The following is a 23,075-nucleotide window of genomic DNA, read 5'->3' on the forward strand; positions in this document are numbered from 1 at the left end:
GTAGGTAGATAGACAGATATCCTACAAAATGAACTTGAAGACTTTTATAATATGGCCTTTACATGTCTGTATATTTTAATATTAGTGTAGGTTTGTCTTTTTTTTTCTATTGCCTTGTGGCTTCTGCAAGTTTTTGGGGCTGTGTTTTAGAACAGTAAATAGTTTCTGTGTTCTACAGCTACAGCGCTTTGAGGTGCCTCGACACAAAAGATAATGTTTTTGCTGTTGTTGCTGCTGGCACTAAGCAAGACGTCTTTGTCCCTCACATTTCTAAGTTCAGAAAAAAAAAAAGATCAATATTGCAAAATAAGCTTTATAGAAATAGTGTCTCGAAAGCCTGAAAACATTAGCTAGTCAATACGCTACATCGCATTCAGCCTATCTATTTAACCTAATTATTCCTGCATGCCAGTTTGGAATCTGTCAGGCCATCTGTCCAGCACTGCCGAGCTAGAGGAAGCCTGTCCCAACCCTTGCATTGTCCACGCCAGGATAATCCTCTAAATGAACTGACTTGACCCGGCGACCCCTGTGTGAAAAGGTTCTGAATGTGACTGTTGTCCCTTGACAAGGATCTGGAAACTATTTTGAATCAATCAATAATGGGTCAATCAACAATGGGTTACTCCTGGCCTTTACAGAAGGGTTGTGTTGTCTGATGTGTGGAACATACTGCAAGACATTAATTTCCTACACATTTCACTGATAATAGAAAGCTACTATTATTATTAATGAGTGTACTAGGATCAGACTGTGCATGGCTGTGAACCTTTGAAATTGAAATGTCCTTCTGAGAGTTTACTACACTGCTTAACTATTACAGATACTGAAAACTGCTGATAAACAGGGGACTGCTTTTTAAACATTAAAACAAGAATTTATATTCCAGTGTAAATTAATTTAATGTTTGATCAACCAGATTATAGCTTTGCAATACCTGCTTTTTGAAACCAGTGTTTATATAATAATACCAGTGTATTACCCCGATCAAAACCTAGCAGAACCTTTAGCAGACCACAGCATACCAGCTATGGCAGCACAATAGATTTGCGAAAATATTGCACAAAATATGATACAAAATGCATGCACATTTTGCTCTGCAGCAAAAGTAAGTCTGTCCCTGAACACAAAAGATAGACAATTAAATAATAATTAAGATAATTAAATTATTCAAGATCTAAGTGCAGTATATATGATGCAGTTTTGGCTGGTAGTCTGAATAGCAGTAATGCATGTAAATCTGTGTATGGCCTGCGAATTCTGCTTTTGCAAATCAACGTGTTGCCATTGTTCTGCTGAGAAGATGTTCTCAAGTACTAGCCTCTATCCAAGACGTTTTTGCAATCTGATATCTCATTGCACATCTTGACCTTGAAACTGGGGACTTTATGCTTTCAAACTCCCTTAAAAATAAATGATATTGCCACTGTATTGCCCTGGAGACACCTTTTAGGACAATTAGCAGACCACAGCAAAGGCAATAGATGTGCTAATCATACTCCAGAGTGCTCTAATATCAACCTGTACAGTAGTGCAGTGGAGTGTGTATTGATGCATACCACTTGTATGTCAAAATATGATGCAACAGCAGTATCATTCTACCAATGGCAACTCATACTATACCACTGTGCAACCATATAATAACATACCCCTTAGCATTGAACCATTGCTTTTGCCAAAGCAGTGTCTGCCACTGCAGTTGGGAAGGGACGACAGAACCCTTACTAGACACACTGTAAACCTTGCTTTTAAAACACACAGCTTTATAGATGCTCACACTTAATTAACTATGTCATATGCACATACCGTATGGGCTTCAACAGTGGCAACGCTATAGATGAAAAGTTGCAGATGCTTCTTGGTAGCTAATGACTTCACTTCCATTGTTTTACTCAATCCACTGCGGTAGCTGCTATCAGACTGCGACAAACATGTCTAGCAGTTTTGCAAAAACGATGCATTTGGAATATGTTTATATCCTGACTTAACATAAAAACCTAAGCGAAGAAGCAATAATGATTCTCAGCACAATAAAAGTGGGACAAGTACTAATTTGAATGAAGAATAGAAGTCAAATAGATATTAAACCAATGTTACAAGGTAGCTATGGTACAGTTAACTGCAATTCAATTTCTGTATATTCATTGTGGTTTATATGCTTTTGTTTTTACATAAATTCTTAAAAAACCTACAGCATATGTGCTTTACATCTTGAAACAAAAAACAACAAAAAAGGAAATCTGTGCTAATGTAATTTCACCAGTGGTTATAATAATGTCATGTTTTACAGCTTTCTTTCTTTGATTGCCCAGGACATGCTAGTCATAATAAACTGCTCTGCTACTGTATGACTAATCCAATCACAATTACTTAGCCTGTCTGAATACTTGTTTCCAAGTCACATTGAATGTGTGTGTGTGTGTGTGTGTGTGTGTGTGTGTGTATAGTGGATGGGGAAAATTGTTTTACCATAATACTTGATTAAATAAATACAGTATAATTTATATAACACCTTTCATAGTGGACCACCATCACAAAGCACCTTACAGAGGTAAGCTGTGAACTTTATATGCAGAGCCACTTACAACATTGATTTAACATCTCATCTGCAGGATAGAGCACAAGGAGGTTAAGTGACTTGCTTTCAGTCCAACACTGAGCCAGTCAGTGGCACAGGTAGGATTGGAACCAGGGACCTTCTGATTACAAGCACTGGACTTTAACTGCTAGACCACACCGTCTCCTTAAAAGTGGATATGAATACAAATGTGATGAAAGGGTTAATCAATTTCCCATACCATTGCTGTAGTTTGTCTATGTTCCTATAACAGTCCTTAATTCAGTGTTTTGTTTCTGGGGAAACATGATCTGGATACACTAAGACACTTTATGAGACTCTTGGTGAGCACTCCCCAGTGAAAGTTAAGAAATGCTTCTGGTTTTATTGCCCATTAGAAGATGTTGAGAAATATATTGATGAGGTACAATGGGTACAGCAAACGTGAACGGCATTTCTGTACCCTCAAGACACATTTTCAGCACATTTCGATCATTAGATTTAATGAAAGTCATATAGATATGTGGGATACAATAAAGCTCACGATATAATTGAATATATGGAAATGTTATTAAAAATGTTTAATAATGCATGATCTTCTTATGATCTCACTGAAAGCCACAGTGATCTTCAATGGATTGCTTTTGTATCCTTTTTAACATTTTGCATTATGCATATTATATATCTGCCTCACCATGTGGCTTAACCTGGCACAAGCTGAATGCAATCTGGTGATACTGCATTTATTGAAATACCACATTATTTGCTGGCGCTTTCACAAAAACTGAATCCACCCTGAAACAAGCATATGTGCTCTATTTTAGGGTGGGAGAGGTTAATTTTGTACATTTCACTGACAAAGGAGAGAGAGAGAGAGAATGCCTCCTTCATACCAATTAATTTGAACTGGAAGAAGGGTTTGCTCATTAAGCAGGGAATGTGCACAGACAGGCACAGCACCTCCTTAGTTGTTTAGTCTGGCGTTCACACTTGCAGAAGCCTGGCGCTGGTCCTGTTGCAGCCCTGCAGATTTGGAATCTCATCACATAGCAACTTCAACCAACCCATTCAGCAGAACAGTTCGCCTAACAAACGTGAGCCGTACTGCGTGATAATAATTTGCATTTGAATGCCTTGGAGTAAAGAGAGAGAAAATAGTATGTACAAAATGTGTTTATTTTGTCTCCCACGTATCATTCATGGTTTCTAATTCTTATATTGTTTCCATTTTTCATAACATCCTTGAAACTTACTTTAAAATTTGTTCAAGTACATAGCAATAAGTTTTCATCAAAAGTGTATTTGGGAGGCTGTGTGGTCCAGTGGTTAAAGAAACAGGCTTGTAGCTAGTAGAGTACCCTGTTCAAATCCTGTCTCAGCTGTTGACTCACTGCGTGACCCAGAGCAAATCACTGAACCTCAGTTTTTTGGTTGAGATGTTGTTGTAAGTGACTCTGCAGCTGATGCATAGTTCACACACCCTAGTCTTGTATCTTGTAAAGTGCTTTGTGATGGTGGTCCACTATGAAAGGCGCTATATAAAGATTATTATTACAAGATGCTTATAGTTAGTTCCCAACAATGGCTTTTATTTTTGCATGTAATACTAAAAGCAAGAGATTATTGCTGATAATTATGTTTGGACGATCTACTTGAGTTAAATATTGCTGCTAACAATATGCAATTAGTCTGGTGGGTTGTTTTGTGGTAGTGAAGGTGAGACTAATAAGCAAATTAGTGTTAGTCACTTTAAACTCACATTCATGAGATAAAAAGCTCAAATGTGGGAGCCTAGATTCTGTATTGGCCTTTAGCAGAGAAAATATGGCAATGAACATTAATGAGTACAAACTAAAAATAACTTTTAAGGATGTAATGAAAAACCAAATCAAAATAAGAATTAGAACCCAAACAGCAGGAATAATATGTACATGAGAAAATGATTTAATTGTGTACACGCTCTTTATTCCATCTATAATTGTGTTGCAATGAGCGAGTCGAGTTAATTATTGCTGCTACCATTATGCAATGAGTCTTATTTTGGTGATGCAATTCAAAAGTTTTTCTATTGTAAGTAAGCTGGTAAATTGGTTCTTATCTTCCAGTAGCTTGTTAACTGATATATAAAAAACTGTTTATTTATTAGAAGAAAAAAAAGTCAGAAACATAAAATAGAGTCATAAAATATATCTTTTTTTTCCCCCGTTGAGAATATTGTACTGTAGTCACCATTGTGTACGCAGCTCCGACCACAGCTAACAGACAACTGATTAAGTTTAATTGGACAAGAACACTGGAAAATGTAGGAAAATGTAGGAACGAGAGGAGGCTATTCAGCCCATAAGTGCTTGGCCGGTTCCTAGTAACTGATTGCTGTCAAAACTTTGTACGTCATCAACATGATATTGACTAGGCAACCCATTCCATACCCATGACCACTCTTTTAGCCCCACCTACTCGACATTTTTATAGACAGGGAGTAGGTGTCACTGCCACAACTTTAAGATGCTTGAAATGGGGGGGGGGGGGGGGGGGGTGCAACTTAGTAAGTAAATCTCTGTTTTCTATATTGCCAAGATACCTGTGTAAATTGTATTGTTTACTTAGAGCTATGGGTCCAAATGGGATAATCTTTTTTTATAAACCTTGTTTGCCTTAATTTCTTATCTGAAATTGGAAGTCAATGAAAGAAAGACTTTTTCAGGGTTCCCGGTGAGCCTGGGCTTACCCACAGTGAAAGAGGATGCGCTCAATCAACTCAAGCCTGTCAAGTTCAAACTGCTTCATGTGTTTGTCTGGAGGAGGGTCGGTCTTGGCACTGTATTGAGAGTACAGCTGCAACAGACCAGTAAACATTTATCACCCTGGCCATGGTCAAGGACACATTATCTGGGTATTTTATAAGAAAGCAGGACTGTTGCTTCTGATCCGGAATTGAGCAACCCTTCATAGGAGGTGGGTTGCTTGTAAAGTTCAAATATCCTTCTGTTTTTTGTTATGAGAGACCAACGCATCCAACACAAAGCTCCACCGAAATGGGTCACCTTAGCCTAGGGACTATGGTGCTTATTGAGGAAAAGGACACACTTTCAAGAGCATCTTCCTCTTTTAACATGATGACAACTGGGGAACTTTAGAAGAGGTTTACCAAGACCTTTTTACCTGTTTAATTATAAGCCTTGGCTGAGATTGGTGGGAGGGATCATGGAGGCTTACCTCCTCCTTAAACCTCATGGAAATGGGGATCGTGGTGCGTGCCTGATTGCCTTGCCTTGTCAGAGCAGTTCCTCTTTCACAGGGCTGTGGCTTCCTTCTCCCTTTGCTGGACCAACAGCCAGATCTATAAGCATTGACAACACACCCCTCGCCAAGAAAAAACATGATCTAGACATTGAATATCCTATGCGCTCGGCTCAATTCCCTATTGTTCTTTTTGCTAAGATCATTATTGACATATTATTTTATCAATAATTGAACTGATATGGTATCCTGCCCTTGCTCCATTGTACAGAAGCATTTGGTAACGGCAACCAAGCTGTGAATCTAGCTGACTTTAACGTTTAAGAATATGCTGCACTCTGTCTGATCAAAAGGATTAGTTGACGCAGGCAGGCTTGAAGTACATTTCAAGCTTGTAGAATATGTTTTTTGAACAAAGAATCTTAGAAGTGTCACAGGTCCATCTAATTACATTTGACTGATGAACAATACCACTCGTCATTGACATCCACAAGGTTAAGTGCAATTAAATTAAAAAAAAAATCAGGCTGCCCCTTTTTTTCATGTTGATGGACACCTGTTATTTTTAAGCTAAAAAGGGACACATTTGTGAAATTGCCAGTCAACCTGAACAAATTACCCCTTGCTCCTGAATAGCATGCTTGATTGGTTACTTGCCTGGTGACAAGGAAGCTGTATAATCAAATGTTACTATGACTTCATTACAAATGCATTACTTGTCACCAGCACCCAACTAAACAATACGAGTGCTCCTAGCCAGAAAGACGCCATTGTGATGCAAATACTTGTGTGCCCAAATTATATTACATGCTGAAGCGCAATCAGAATGCTTTCCTATAATTACACAGTACTAGTGCCCTAACTTCAGTTTCAAAAGTGTGTGTGTGTGTGTGTGTGGGGGGGGGCAGTATCTGTAGCTGATGCATGCATAAAGATTATTCTATCAGAGTAATGAAAAAGTGAGGGACATGTCCCCCATTTAAATTACACCTATGCGCAGTGCCAAAAGTCAGTGCTCGTAGCATCAACTATCTGCTAGTTTTAGACTTTCTGTCACAGGGTAGCCAAGTAGTGATGACGTTCCCAGACCAGAAAGTACGACAGAGAAACACACAGGCACTGCGGGTGAAAAGGGTACTGAAAACACAGACAGGCACTAATGGGTAAAAAGCGCTTTTGTGGGCCATTTTTAATGAAAACAAAAATAAATAAAAAGGTTGTAAAAAAACGTTGATCACAGAGCAAAAATAAATGTTCAAACAAAAACACAACTGACACCAAACAAATACCGTGCTTCCTGCATGCTTAATAATTGCTTTCTATCAGTTTCATTTTTACTTTTGTTTCTCTCACTCTCACACACCTCTTCTCTGTACACCAAACCTGAACAACAAAAGCTGCTTGTTTTTATACTGGTGACCATCTAACAATAATTACAACCCTCAAACATTAATTCAATAAACTGCACCAGCCACATTCTCACGAGCTGTCTGGCAGAGACGAGATGATACCATCGCATCTGCCAGAACACATCCAAACCAAACAATAACAAAGAAAAAAACATTGTATTTTTAAAGAACACAAATCAAACAATAGCATCCCCTGTTTAACTAAACTTAAACAATACATTTTAAAATCAAGCAATACATTAAATCACCCGTTTAAATAACCAAAACAAGACATTTGAAATCATGACAATACATTCACCCGTGCTAAACAAACACAACACATTTATTTACATGCAGGGCTTTGCCCTGCCCCCCTTTTACATACAAGGCTGTTCTGCCCTGCCACACTGGCAATTTTTTAATGTTAGACCTTACAGAAAAACTGAAAAATACCACTGGGAAAGACTGTATTACCCTGAAGAAAACCCTAGCAGAACCATTAGCCATGGCAACATCACACAAGCATTGCACAGGGGTCTCCTTTATCACAGTGATATGGAAATGTGAATGTTTACTTATCAAGCAGGGTTTTGCTGTCGAAGCATTCAGAACTGAAGAGACTGTTAACTCTATATTGTTACATATAACACGGCAGGGGTCTGTTGTGTTGGCTCTGTGGTTGCAGAGGAAGAACTAAACCCAGAACACAGTTTTCCATTATTTCGGTAACAATTTGCAACGAGGCAGTAGCTTCACTAAACTGCGCCTGCATCACCTCTGCTTGGATCTCGCAGCTCTGCTGGATTCATCACCTCTGCTTGGATCTCACAGCTCTGCTGGATTCATCACCTCTGCTTGGATCTCACAGCTCTGCTGGATTCATCACCTCCTCACTTTAGCTTGTGTCACTGATGGACAGGATTGATATCACTGACTCACCACACGTGCTCAGTCTAGTGACAGTAAAACAACACGATAACAGAATATAAACTGAGACTTGTTTAGCAAGGTACCGTCCCAATTATCAAGTGCCAGTCTGGTCCCAGGCTGGCTGATATACCCCTCCACCACTAGCTACAGCCATGCTACCCATACTCCTGTACACACTATCGCTCTCCCTGACAAGCTACAATAAAAAAAAAGGTTCATTGTGGAAATCATAATAATAACAATAATAATAACAATAATTTGAGCTACTTAATATAGTATAATAATAATAATAATAATAATAATAATAATAATAATAATAATAATAATAATAATAATAATAATAATAATAATATAGGTATGTTTAGATTCACTTTTACCACAACTAAAAACTAACAAGACCCTCAAAACAAAAAGAAGGAGAAAGAAAATGCAAATTGCACTGAATCCTAATAAGAGGGCCCATATTGACAATATTAACCCTTCTTCCCGAGGGAAACATGTCTGCAATGATATCAGTGTGTGTCGGGCTGCACGTGTGTTCATTAATACAAACATTGAAAACAGCTTTGAGCAATCTAGGGAATTTGCAGGCACAAAATATGCACTAATTCTTCAGCATTGGCATCATCACAAGGTTGCCATGGAAACCTGTTTTGGCACGGTGTTCTTTTCTTTGAAATATCAGTTTTATATTCCTGTGTAGCAACGCTGGGAGTCTGTCTGCTTCTATGTGTACAGTAACTTAAATATGGTTTAGGGGCTTTAAGGATTCCAAAGCAGCCCCAAACCTAAATGAAATGCTAAAGGCTCTATTTATAAAATTGCCTTTTGCAATACCATTTTAAAATACAACCCTTTTTTTTTTACAATATATTTTTTTAGCCAGATTTATAACATAATTACTTGTCCTTTTCTATACTAGAATGTACTAGATATGCACATATTTTAAATACAAGGTAAACTGCTGCATCCTTGGATCTTTGCTGTAGGTCTCATGGTCTGAGTGCCGTGAGACCCTTGCAGTGAGTTTGAAAGATCTTCGTCTGAAGAAAGTGGGATCAGTGATAGCAATGCTAGAGGCATGACTCCTTTAAACTGTGGATCAATGTAACTGTTCACATGCTTCTGCTCAATCGCCATCGCATTGGCCAAATTGAAAAAAAAATAAACTGCATGGAAGTGCAATACAAAATGTCTCCTGTCTGCACATGAAAATGGCATATACTGTATAATGCATGAGAAATGTATAAGCAGTACTGTTGAAATATTAAATTGCAAAGTAAAACATTTACGAAAGAAGCTTGCAGGAGTTCCCTTGAAGTCATTTTATAAGCTTCTTTGCTTTGCACCACTTATACTTAAAGTGTCACTTGAGCATTAATATTACTCTCCAGGCCAAGCACTGTCACTGCTAATATTTGAGCTTGTCGTCAGTGGTATCCATCTGATCTGTCATGTAACCCTATCATTTATCTCATTCACCCGGTACCACACCACTCTGTAAGTGTGCAATTACATCAAATTGTATAATCTACTCCATTCGTAGAAGGCAGAACATGAATGAGACTCACATGTGCTTATTACACGGGTGCATGAGAGTGTCCTTTGTCATTGAATGACTTCAGTGGCTCTTTAAAGAGAAAATAATGACTAGGGGATGGGGTTATTTTATACCATGGTGAAATTAAAAGGGGTTTTAACCAACGACAAATTTCCATAAATGGTACCTGTTGTGCTCTTCTATTTGTTATGCACAGCTATGGCCAAATGTTTTGCGGAACCTTTTAAGATTGAGACCTACTTAAAAAAACATATATATGTATATGAACATAATTTTGATCTTTTATTTAACATCATATAATCAAAGACACTACAAAATGATGTTGCAAAAGTCTACTGGAAACAATAATTGTACAGTATTTCATGTTAGAGTTCTAAATGTCACATTTTTTAATTTGTGTCAGTTTTTAATTAAGTATATGGAAAACTACAACGCAGTATGTAATTCAATATGTTAACAAAACATTATTGAGCAGGTTTCATTCTGCAAAATTAATGAATGCTTATAGGGTGATGCCAAACTTTTGGCCATAGCTGTAGGTCTTACATGCCCAGTTTTGAAAGAAACACATTTTATAGAAAAAATTTAGGAAAGTTCTGCATCTCGTACTTTAATGCAGCCTGTTACACTTGCACTACCTGTTTTCTCCCCTTCTTTTCTTGTTATGAACCAACCAGAAAGTGACATGAACCTGAAGACAATGCTGAGATGACCTAGTAAGTGAACATGATTCACCTGAAAACAAGACATGCAAACTGAAAGCTTTCTAGAAATACAGAAACTGCGCCTATAAAATGACCTATAATAGCACATGGAGGTGCTGAACAGGTCATTATTTATAGAACTGTTTCGTTAGCTTTATTATTATTTAGCAGATGCTTTTATCCAAATGCAACTTACATCTATTGTACTACACATCAACTGCTGCAGAGTCACGTCACAATAGGTTGTGCATCTCATCCAAAGGATGGAGCACAAGGTGGTTAAATGACTTAGAGTCAGGGTCATACACAGTGAACCACTTTCTTTAACACTGGACCACCAAGCCTCCTAGTTGCCAGACAAGAATGGGGAGAGGAGTATTTTTTACACCCTGTGACAGAAATACAATGAGTTCTGGTGTTAATTCTTCCTCCCGACCTGTGAGGGCACTAAAGAACAGGAAGAGAAGTATCTGGAAGGGCTGGCCTGACAGTTCGTTTCCGGGACCGGGAAGTGGGTCAGCCTGGAAAGAAGCGAGACGTATTGACCTGCAAGGTAAATGAGGGGCAGCTGCAAGTAATAAGGCAGCTGCAACCATTTACCTAGATGTCATGCGGGATTACATATAGGGGCCAGGGTAACGCTGATCTTTTCCTTTGTTTGGGTTAACGTTAGGAGAGAAGGACTGAGAGAGGAGTTCTCAGAGAGTATTTGTGAAGAGTGTTATACGTGTTGTGTGTTATTTTCTGTCTGTCTGTAATTGTCTGTCTTTGTCACATTAATAGACAGTTAACGCACACCTCCGGAGCTGTCGAAAGGAGAGCACTATCCGAAGCACCACTACACTGAGCACCTGCACGTTTTCAATCACCCAGGACTGGTGACCGAGTCGTTGTTTTTGTTTGGGACTGTGCCCTTGTTTTCATTATCCCCGTGCTTTACACATTGTTGTGTATTGCTGGGGATTTATTATTTGACTGTCGCCAGACCTGGAAAAAGAGCAATAATGCACTTATTCACTGTTCATCACTCCTGCACCGCATCATCGCTACACCTGTTCCCCTACCAGCCACTTTGCCACACACCCCTATAATGGTTCCACAATTAATATAAAAATATTAATAACATTTGCAATTCAATGATTTTGCGCTATGGGGAAAATGGAAGGATGGCTGTAATGTAAATAATATTCCAATGATTTGAATCAATGTTCTACTGTATACATATTCATTCCAAAAGGTTTGCTAAAGATTCTGGCAAGGTTTCTTCCATTTTAACAAATCCCGTTGTTGTTATCCAAACTCCTGAGATAAACAGAGAAAGCTTCCCATTTGCAGGGGGCCTATGTTGCACTTGAGGAATCAATTCCAAGCAGCAGCCTCAACATTGACTCTTGGTAACAATCCAGTGTGCTAATTCTCAGTCTAGTTTAATTAGCAGCATGCATTATGGCTGGAATCCTGGCCCTGCAGTGTGGGTCTCTGTGCTCACAGCAGTAGAGTGGATTGGCTCAGCCTGCTGGCATTTAGTTCTGGTAGATCTCCAGCACAGGCAACATCTACGCATTCCTGCTCTTTTTGATAATATGCATTGACCTCTCACAGTTTTGAGGAGATTTTTTCGCCGTGACTAATATTCTGGCATACGGTACGGGAAACTCTTTATAATGAAGCACTTTTCTCTTCATTGACCACCACAATGCCAGCCTACAGTATATGTTTTATATGTGAATGAGAAAACACTATTATCTTTAAGTGTTTATTTTATTTTATCATTTTAAAGAAAAGAAAAGTTTCACTATTTTGTGCTGCATAACATTTTGTGCTGCAGGCAGTAGCAAGAGTGTGGCTGTTTAATTACAGAGTGGCCAGGAAAGAAGCTTAAGCGTCTGCTGCTAAAAGTACCTTGGATACTGTGAACACACGGCTTAAGCCAGCAAGATCTGGTTTCCAATGAGGAATATGGTGATTGTTAAGCATAGTTCTGGAGCAGCAGACCCATTGCTATACCACTTTCACAAGCTGCATCCCTCAGGGTACACATTACGAGTGTTCCAGCCAGCCCTCCAGCTCCCCCTTCATCTACAGCTGGCCCGTGGCTTATATTGGTGGGGGTCTCCGATGCCCTAAAATATCTATCAGGAGAGCGCCTCTCCAAGCCCAGCGGACAGAATACTGTATCGATATAGTGCTGCCATTATGTATACTGTTGCCCATTGTAGTCAGAATAATGTGTTAATTGAATCATGTTCTGCTAAATATTTTGAGCTTTAAGTAAAGCTGCCTCTGTATAATTCCCTTGTATTGTGAGGGAATGACCTCCCTTGATTGGTTGAGTGTCCTTATTTACATATGATTGATTACTCCAGCTAATTATAAGCGTGTGTCGTTTATTGATTCCAGCTGGAAGCAAATACATTACAAATCGACGAGGACACAAAGGCGAAGGAATCCTGTGACATTTGTAATACCCACTTCTTACTGTTGTAGCCTCCTGTATAGTTCTTAATGTTGCTTTTTAAATTGCTTGGATGCTGATAGGAGAATTAATTCATACAGTACCATAGTGTGATCTAATTTCCTATTATCGTGCTGCCTCAGCTTCCAAAACGACAAGCTAATAAATTAAAATGACAGTAAAAATAGATGTTCCAGCCGTTTTCATCAGATAACTTTCCACTTGGTTGCTCTGTTGATGACAGATCTTTCTGCTATCCTTGCAGTCCACACAGCCTAAATGGAATTTCCACTGCATACTGTCAACACTCTACCTAGATGATAAGAATAATATTTATAACCAAGGCATACAGGGAACCAATATTCACAAGCAGCCCAGTTCAGACATAACAGGGAGCGGGCTTTTTGATAGACACATACAATAAATATATTATATGACAAGTGGGTTTTCGAATCCTGTTATCCTGCAATAACTGGATATGGTACAATTTCAATACACGTCACAAAGGCTCCATTTTATGGCACAGCACAGCCTGCCTATGCACATCTTATTCAGTTGAAGTCGGACTCACATTACAGAATTATTGTTTAAATAAAGACCTTTAAAATAGGTAAGTACAAAGCATGCTTCACATATATCTACAGCTATAAGACACATCCAGTGTTAATTTAGAAAGCCATCTCAGTACTGCAGTTATCACTTAACTTTTAACACAATCCAAAGCAAAGGCATGGGAAACACGTTAACATGACTGCAAGGTCCACATCATCTTCTTTCTTTGCTGGTGTATAATAGAGTTATAGGACAGTAAGCATCTGTGTGTGGGTTATATCAAAACTCATAAACAGTTGCAGGTTCTTGATTATATCTTTGGCAAAGTGATCAACAGTGTGCAGTTGCAGGAATGCAGCGGTGATCAATAACCAGACAGACAACGATAATCCAGGTGCAAGGGTATTGTATTTGTAATCCAAAATCTGATGACTATCAGTAAATAATAATGAATGGTAGTACACAAGGCTGTGTACTTCTCAGTTTAACCCAGGGGCCCAGTCCCAAAACAATAAACACAGTCTTTAATACACCCACAATATACAAACACGGTCACCAGTCCAAAGTGAGTGCTGAAGTGCTCGTGGTGTAAATACAATTTATCGTGAAACAAAGTGAAGTGTTGTCCGGTTTTGTGCTGGCTTGTAGCGACAGCTCTGGATCATGTTAGCCGTCTAAATAACAAACAAGTATAATTAGACACGACAGAAACAAACAAAACACTCATGATTCACAATAGGGTACTCTTTCCGGTTAGCGTTAACCATAACAAAGGAACAGATCACTTTGCTACATCCCCTTTTGTACCTTCAATCATGACCCCTTGGTTAATGAGTGCAGCCGCGGATTGCGGGAGCGGTTGCATGTTTCTATGACTGACTACATTGTTTCCCTACTGGGTCGATGATTTGGTGTACCGTAGCACTGCCCCCTTTCTAGATGGCTGACTACTGTCTAACCTGGGAATGAATTGTCTGGCCATCCAGTCCAGGGCACTCTGTTGCCTTTAGACAGTGCCCTCACAGGTCGGGAGGGAGATTTATCACCAAGAATCATTCTGTCTCTCTTACAGTAGCATACTAAGTGATCTGGTAACATCCACACATTAAATAATAATAGGTGGACTGAATAACAATATTGCAGTCTGATAGTGACGTCAAGGTTAAGATTAAATTAAAGATTGAGGGTAAAATAGGTATGAATATCAATATACCTTAATAAAACAATTCATTCAGATTTACTATGTTACGAATGCTATATGAGAAACACATTAGAACCTTGCACTAAACTACAGTAGCAGCAAGGCTTTGTTACATTTACAACAACAATTCACATTTCTCTATCACCTTTTGTCAAAAGGATCCCAAAGCGCTTCACAAACACACACACACACACACACACACACACACACATGAATTAAACCTGAAATTAAAAACAGTCTAATACAGCATTTGATAAAAACTAAAATAGAAAAAGAGGTAAAAAAAACTACTTTGTAGAAATAGAACAATTAAAATAGTCTTAAACAAAAAAAAATGCGTTTTCAATCTTGACTTAAAAACAGTAAGAGTCCCAGCTTTCCTGACAGAAGAAGGCAGAGTATTCCTTTACAAGTAAAGGCCCTTCCTCCTGTATTATTTGTATTCACCCTAGGAATAACCTACAGTTTCTCTCCAGTGAAGACAGGGCTTTAAATACTGCAGGCATTTCCTTCATTGAACTTTTAATTGAAAGAGTACTGCTACATCCTTCCTGAAGCATACAGGGAGGAGGCTGCGTTGCCTGGTGGTTCAAGAAAAGGGCTTGTAACTAGGAGGTCCCCAGTTCAAATCCTAGCTCCCTAACTACTACACTGTGTGACCCTGAGCATGTCACTTAACCTCCCTGTGTTCCATCTTTCAGGTGAGACATTGTTGTAAGTGACTCTGCAAGTGAAGCATAGTTCATACACCCTAGTCTCTGTAAATCACCTTGGATAAAGGCATTGGCTAAATCAACATATAATAAGAAAGGCAGTATTTCATTATTTAAGGAGATCCACATAACCATTACCACTGCCTATCATAGGCATTTTTTTCAGATTGAAAGTTAGAACTTGTATTTGCATTAGTCTAGTTAAACTTTATGCAGTTGTATGGGATATTGCACAAACTCACTGTACATCAATTTCTTACAATTCTTATCATATATGTCTTCCAAGTCAATATTTATGACATCTCATCTATATGTGTGTTAATAGTTAAAGAGTTAATAGCTTTACATGGCATTTTGCTTTGTTACAGTCCTCTTGCTATGCTATGGTGTTTGCAGTCATTCTGAGTTGTTCAGGTTTCTGTTGCTCCCATATTGAGTTATTTTTTTCTTTACATCTACCTTACAATTCTAAGTGCCGACACTGAACAGCCTTCCTCGTTCCATTTCGATCATGTGACAATGTGAACTTTCAACTCTGCTGGCAGAGTGAGCGTGCCTACAGCCTGGCCTACCCTCACCAGTCAGTCCTGGGGTTCTCTGAAGCAGAACCCAAGCCTCCAGAGGTATGAGACGACAAAGCGGTTCATCTGGTAAAGGCACGACCGTGTGGTGTGCACGGTGAGTCATACCGTCAGGGGAGCACTGGGATTTCCACGGGGAGTGCTGCATTGGCTCTGGCACTCCTGTGAATTAAAGAAGGTCAATTCAGCAGGCACTGTATCCGGGATTTTTTCTCCTCACTGCTCTGTAGAGGACCCTATTAGTCAGGTCAGCTCAAGTGACCACTTGCAGGGCTGGCCAGGGGCAGGTGCTGTAGACTTGGTCAGTGGGGCCTAAGGACACCCACTGACCTCCAGTTCTCCTGAGCTGTTGTGGGGATGTATGTGAGTCACACTGAAATATTTCTTAATTATATAAATTCTGTGCATCACACGGCAAATGCTTGGCTCTCTACTGAAATAAATCACAATGGCAGTTATCTATTATTCAGTACATCTCAGAAAATAACAATTTGAATAGTTTGACCATATACCAATTAATAATGCTCAAACAAGTACATTGATGTACTATTTAAGGACACAATTGCATTATTTCTTTTTATACAATATAACTTCTTTATCTGGTTTCACATACCTCAATAAGACTACCTTACCACAAGTAACATCAGGTAGAGCAATATTAGTGTTTATCAGGGTCTGTGATTCTGCTTATCTTACTTGTTGACCTATAAGCTTTAAATCAAGTAGTAACTTTTAAAGGTAAGTATCTACATGTATTTGAATGCAAAACGTTTTTCACCTTGTCTAAAGCTGTATTCATTGAAGAGGCACTTAAGCTCAAGAGCCACCACTAAAGAGCACTAAACATTATGGTGCACCTTAATTGCAATTAGTGTGCAAGTTCATGATTTCCGTATTTACTATTGCAATTTTATTCATTATTGCCCGAAATAGCGGGCATATTTTGGCGCACACATTGTGTCACACTATGGTAATCAGAATGAATCTGTGATTTGTATGGTAATGCATGATAATGTATTTAAATGAGGCACCCTGTCTGAATAACAAGATGAGCTTTATTCACACTGTATTTACTAAAGGGCGATAATCATAGTGTGCACCTTACAGTGAGTGATAATTAGTTAGCTTGGAAACCAGGCTTTACCACAGATAGGCGCACTATTTAACTCTATTTTTCTGGGCCAAAATCTATCTGGCATCATGGTGGATTAAATTTTTCATACAGAGCAGTGCAAATTGCCTATAAATAACAGGTTATATAAAGCGTGAATAAACATGAGTGAATGTTATAATTTCTTAGATTTTTTTTATAGTTCATTTTATTGGTACAAATAATAAAGTGGTTAAATAAAACACTGGACCAAAAAGGTATTATAATTTAAAATAAACTTACATACTAGAATTTCTAACTGCTCTGCGTGTAGCTTTATTTGCGTTGCCTCTGCCTGTCCCCTGTGGAGGGCTCCGTCTATTGAGCGCTCATTTTCGGCCACCTTCACCTTTCACAATAAGCCACTGACCAAAAGATACGCCTGGACTGCTGGGGTTTTTGATATCATGGTGGTCACGTGTAAGTCTTGGACATTATCGTGCACGTTAAATTATCGCTCACAATACATGTAGTGTGCATGCTATGGTATGTAAATTTGCCAAATAGTGTGCACATAAATTAATTCTCTGTTAGTAAATGGGACAGTAAATATAGATTCACGGTGCATGTTAGGCTCATTACTTAATGTGCACGTCACAGCTACTTGTAGTACCCTTTCATAAATGAGGCATACACTGTCTAAGATAATTATATGTTGCCTTTCAAATCTACGTTCCTCAGCTTGATTTATGGGGATTAAGCATTTTGCATACCTAATCTACACAAGGCTACAACAGGAAACTCATGCAATAGATTAGTTTTTAAAACATGATGAGACAATACAACTATATTATACATCATTTACATTACATTCCCTGGCCTTTGGACTCACATTTAAAGGTACCCTTGTCCATAAATTAGCTCATAGATAAGTTGAGAGTCTGACCGTTGGAGAGAAGGCAGGGGGGCTGGGTAGCTGCCCTCCCTGTAGGACGAAGCCAAAAAGCAGGTGGAGGCTGGGGAGGAGGAGACGCACAGTGGGACGTAATTGATTGAGGTAAGATATAAACCATATATTTGCTGATCATTGGACGTATTGTTTATCGAAGGACAAAAAAGATAGTAGCTATTTGATTGCCGATTTGATATTTACGTGATTTGATCTACCGTTAAAGAGAGTTCCCTGCCAGAACCACCACTTTGCCTAAGGGACACCCCCGCCCAAGCAGCAGCTAAACTAAACATTGAACCGCTCTAAAACTTCAGGTGGTTAAGCCTATCCAGGCCTCTGTCGGAAAATACGCTCCTCATTGAAATGTGAATGAACGAGCTTTGGTAATGTTTAGTAGTACTATAACGCCAATGAAATGGATAACTTTCTTTATATTTTAACATACTAACGGTGTTACACACTGATAAACCATTTCACCATGCTAAAATGTTAAAGGGGGTACATGTATGAGGATCAAAACTTAATAACCAATGTTTGCTGTCTTTTTATGTCTTAAATATTTATTGGAACAGAGAACTGCCAATGTAAATCTTAATAAACCTAGATACATACAGTATGGCATATGAGCACAGACTTGTATTGGCAATCTAATGGTGGGTACACATAAGCACACCTATTGCATATCTATTGTCTCTTTATAAACTGAACTTCAATCAATGGGTAACATCAATTACATATTTATGTAATGCAGAATAAAGCAATTTCAATACCCTAACTCCCTAACTCAGCCATTTTACACTCTGCCTATACTACTTTTAGCTAAATTGTAAGAGAAACAGCTTTTCCCTGTTATTTCTCAAAGGGATTCTACCCAGCATTTTCTTTTATTCATATCTCGTTGTGCTTGGGCGAGCTAACTGGGTCAAGGTAGGAAACTGAAACACAGGAAAGCCACAGCGGACTGTATCAAGAGAGTTGCTTCAATGTTGCGTCAAATATGTATCATTTCAATCTAAAAATAGAAATGTGCATAAAACACAAAATATTTAAAACACCTGCCATACCCTTATATAAGTTTGCATGGCGCTTTGTCTATGGTTAACCATGTTTTGTATAATGCTTTATTTATCTGCCATATTCATCATTGCTTTACCATGATCCACTATGCGTTTACTATGCCCTACTCCATTTTGCTGGGCTTTTACCATGGTTTCCTATGTACATTTGATCACAAATATTAAAGTGCTTTCAAATTAAATTTTCTTTTAGGGTTTTTGCAACCCTTTTGACTTGTAGCTAACAAAATATTTCCATAAATCTTCCACGTCACGCACCTCCGGTCACTATCCATGTGTCAAATGTGTAGTTTTAAAAGAAACTAATATTTTAGCAAACATGTATTTTCATTTTAAATCATGTTATCTGATACTACATTAAGTTAAAAGAATCAGTTTGCGTGTCTTGGTTTCTGATAGTCTTACGCTTTCCTAGGCATTTCAGCTGGGGAGGCAAACTGTCCCCGTCTTTAAGGGCCTTCTTTCCTGGCAGTATCCAATCAGCTGCTTCCCCTAATGAATGACATGCTTTGCAGCCAGACGCAGAAGACACTGCTGAGGGGAAATAAACCAGGAAGTGTAATAGATTTACTTGAAGACAGAGTAAGCAAACTGAGAACATTCTTTAACCTAGTGTAGTACTGGCATCACAATTTAGAATGACAATATATGTTTTCTAATACCATTTTTTAAACAGCACTTTTGAGACCTGGATTGTGAATGGAAGTGCATGGCTGGTGGGGTTTATGAAATAATTTTGTATTTACAATTTCAGGAGCTGCTCTTAACACAGACTCAAAAAGATATGAAAAATACTTTATTTAAGTAATAATTATAATATGAATTACTCAAAATGTACATTTTAACAGCTAGCTTGTAACTGGTTACTTAACCATCTCATTAACTGATAGGCCATCTTAATAAACTGTTCAGCTAACATCAGACTTGGATGATGAAATCCAAGTCAATTATATCATGGCAATGTTCATTTTTTTAAAGAGCATTTTTTTTTTTATCATAACTTTTAATGATCGTAAAACAGATCATTTTAAATGTTCTAACTCCAGTATTAACACAAAATGAATAACATTATTTAATGTAGTAGCAAGCTAGTTGTTAATGATTAAAGTGTCTGTTAAACCCTAATCATATAGCACACTTTCAATGAGATGTATCCTTTAAAAAAGGTTACCACTTTGTATTTCATAATTTACCAGGTTTTTTTTTTTTATATATATACTTCACCATATCTTTCTGGGCTTAACAATGCTTACCTATGCTTTAACATGCTTTCACTTTGCTGCATTACACTTGGCTATGCTTTTACTCTGGGAAACCTGTCTAAACTGTTGTAGAACACTGCTGCTAGCTCTATTATCTTGTGCTTACTAATGCTGCACATCAAGAGGGTGGTTCTACTCCGATATGACAAGTTTATCGCAATCTCTACCTTCGTAGCTCAGTGCACAATTCTAAAAATAGAGAGGAGCCAGCCTCACTCCCACAGCATACCAGATAGCTTCAGTTAACACTAAGGACTACAGTGCTAAAGCAGCACATCACGGGCAATATCGTGGAAACTTCCACCAGTTATACTCAGCCACAATATAAATGTGATTTAAAGCTGCAAGACCCCACTGTTCAATTATAATACAGGTTTGCCTGTAATGGAGATACTGTACGATTTACTGGAACACAAATAACAGGTTAATATATTGTTCCTATGCTTGCATATAATTAAAGGTGTCTGCCTGACTTGTTAATTTACCGTTACATAAAAGGAGCCTTTCACTTCAGTTCCTCCAATGCAGTAAATAAAAGTTTTTTGGTAAATTCAAGGCATGGTAAGCAATGTTAACACCTTTTTAGGGTGAGATTGCAAAATATTCTTCTTCTTCTTCTTCTTCTTCTTCTTCTTCTTCTTCTTCTTCTTCTTCTTCTTCTTCTTCTTCTTCTTCTTCTTCTTATTATTATTAATAATGCAAGGCTTTTTATATTGCACAGTATGTGGGTTTTATTACTTAGTATTTACCAGCAAAGAAAGCACAGAGGACTAGGTACAAAACAGGCATAGGTATAGTATTTAAACTTAAACAATGAAGAAAATGTTTGATACCTTTGAAGTTTAACGCTATAATGATGCATAACCTATTGTAATCTGAGACTTCACAAGCCTGTACTGTCCCACTTAGTTAATTCATTCCTCACAGTCATTTAGATCAAACTCTGAAAGAAGTATAAGCTACGGGAAGCTATAATAGCTGGGCTAATCTTATTAAGATGAAGCAGTGCTTTGATGGTGCTGTATCCACAACAAACAAAACAAGTCTGACTCATTATTTTCTTAAAGCCAGATGTTTCAAGCCAGTAGATTTTTTTTTTTTAGTCTGGTAAATATACAGCACAGTAAAGAGATAATCATTTTGGATACCTAGAATTATCAGTGTGTGGTCACTTTTGAACAGAACTCAAAGCATCCCTTGATAATAGGGCCTATTTGCAGAGGTGTTCCCTGGTACCTATTACTGATCAAGTGAAAGTAATATGTTCAGTATTTCTACATAGCCAGGTATTTTTAAACCAGTGATCATGCCGTTTAAAAAATAAAGGGTCACAGTGTTGCAGTGGCTTAATACAGTTAACAACTAGTTTACTAACAAATGCACATGTTGTTCATTTTGTATTAATGGGTAGTTAAATACAGTTACCTATTTATAATTAAATTTAAGAGACTCCCTAAATAAGTACTCAGGAACTACCATTAAACATAAAACATAATTAACTTTAGAATTAACAGCAGTTAATTTCCAGACTTGATTTTTACAAGGTACTTTTAAACATATTTAGCAAATTAGATGCATTGCAGTATATCTTTTTTATGCATAGGGCAATACATATTTACAAACTAGCAACAACAAATAGATTCATATGTTAGTAAGCTAGTAGTTAACAGTTAATTCAATCCAGTCACCAGGGAAATTAGTTTCTCAACGTTGCACAAATGACAGTAGTGTAAGCTACATCCCAGTCCTTGAAACACTAATATTGAACAGCACCTGCACCTTACAGAACTGAGAAAGCGCTTTAACATTCCTAAGCCAAGTGGGGCCAGGTTTTTCTTCTGATTGTAATGTTGATACTGAGGCAGTTTTATTTAACACAAAGGCTTGTCTAGTTTTGCCACCGAGCAGAATTATATCCTAAACCCTGGATACAGCATTTCATTCTAGACAGGAGTCTGTCTGGTTTCTAGTCCCTGTACTGGGATCACAATAGCTCCCACCAGCGCCAGTAATCGATCAATGACTTCAAACGAACTCACCTTCAGCCATGGTGTTAACGCAGGAGCTGCAGTAAGACAGGAAACTTTTATGGGTTGTTTTGTTTGGATCCTGGACTTAATTTAGCTGAACCCAGACAGACCTGTTTCCAGTTGAAGTTTCTGTGTGTGTGTCCTTGCTTGTAGCCCATTTCCCTGGATGTGCGCACAATCACATTCTAATATAAACACATTTTCTGGCAAGTGGCCCAGAGGCACTGCTATCCATCAATCCACTCTGCTGCTGCTGTTGCCAGTGAAAGGCCAGCCTCCCACGGGCTCTGCCTCTGCTGATTGGGTTGCTAAGTACTGTTAGCTGAGAAGAGATTGTATTTCAGTGTATAGGTATACTGATTACAGTCAAAGGAATTTCGAAACACTGTATAACTGCTGTGTACCCTTTCTGGGATTGTACATGTGAAACAAAGTCTCACTGTACGTGGTCTGGTTGGGAGGACTAATATTTGTATATTCATCCAGGGATATGTAATGTTTTAGCTAATTTAAAAGAAACAAACACCCTAGTACAGAAAAACAGCTGTCATGACCCCTGCAGCTGCTGTAGAACAAGGACATGTTTTACTAAGCTTCAAGCTTCTAATGTTTTAGGCAGTTTCTAACATGCCCTGTCAAACTAGTTTAGAATGATGCTAATATCCCAAATAATCACACATTCTTGAATACACCTTTAAGGAGTGTTATCCAGGGTTAGCAAATCCAATCTCCCCTTCCATTACTTCTATTTTTGAACAGTTTTACCATACTTTTCCCATTATT

The 23,075-nt window shown here is 38.2% G+C and overlaps 1 protein-coding gene across 1 annotated transcript in view; it reads right to left on the minus strand.

The window, feature by feature from the left end:
* LOC121303212 (leucine zipper putative tumor suppressor 1-like) overlaps window positions 1-22,536 on the minus strand; it is a 46,382-nt gene extending 23,846 nt beyond the window's left edge. The window contains exon 1 of the mRNA XM_041233767.1: window positions 22,302-22,536. The gene's annotated coding sequence lies outside the window, so the exon portion shown is untranslated. The remainder of the gene's footprint in view (window positions 1-22,301) is intronic.
* Between the last annotated feature and the right edge of the window lie 539 nt (window positions 22,537-23,075).

The sequence above is a fragment of the Polyodon spathula genome, chromosome 31, assembly GCF_017654505.1.
Source record: "Polyodon spathula isolate WHYD16114869_AA chromosome 31, ASM1765450v1, whole genome shotgun sequence".
Classification (NCBI taxonomy): domain Eukaryota; kingdom Metazoa; phylum Chordata; class Actinopteri; order Acipenseriformes; family Polyodontidae; genus Polyodon; species Polyodon spathula.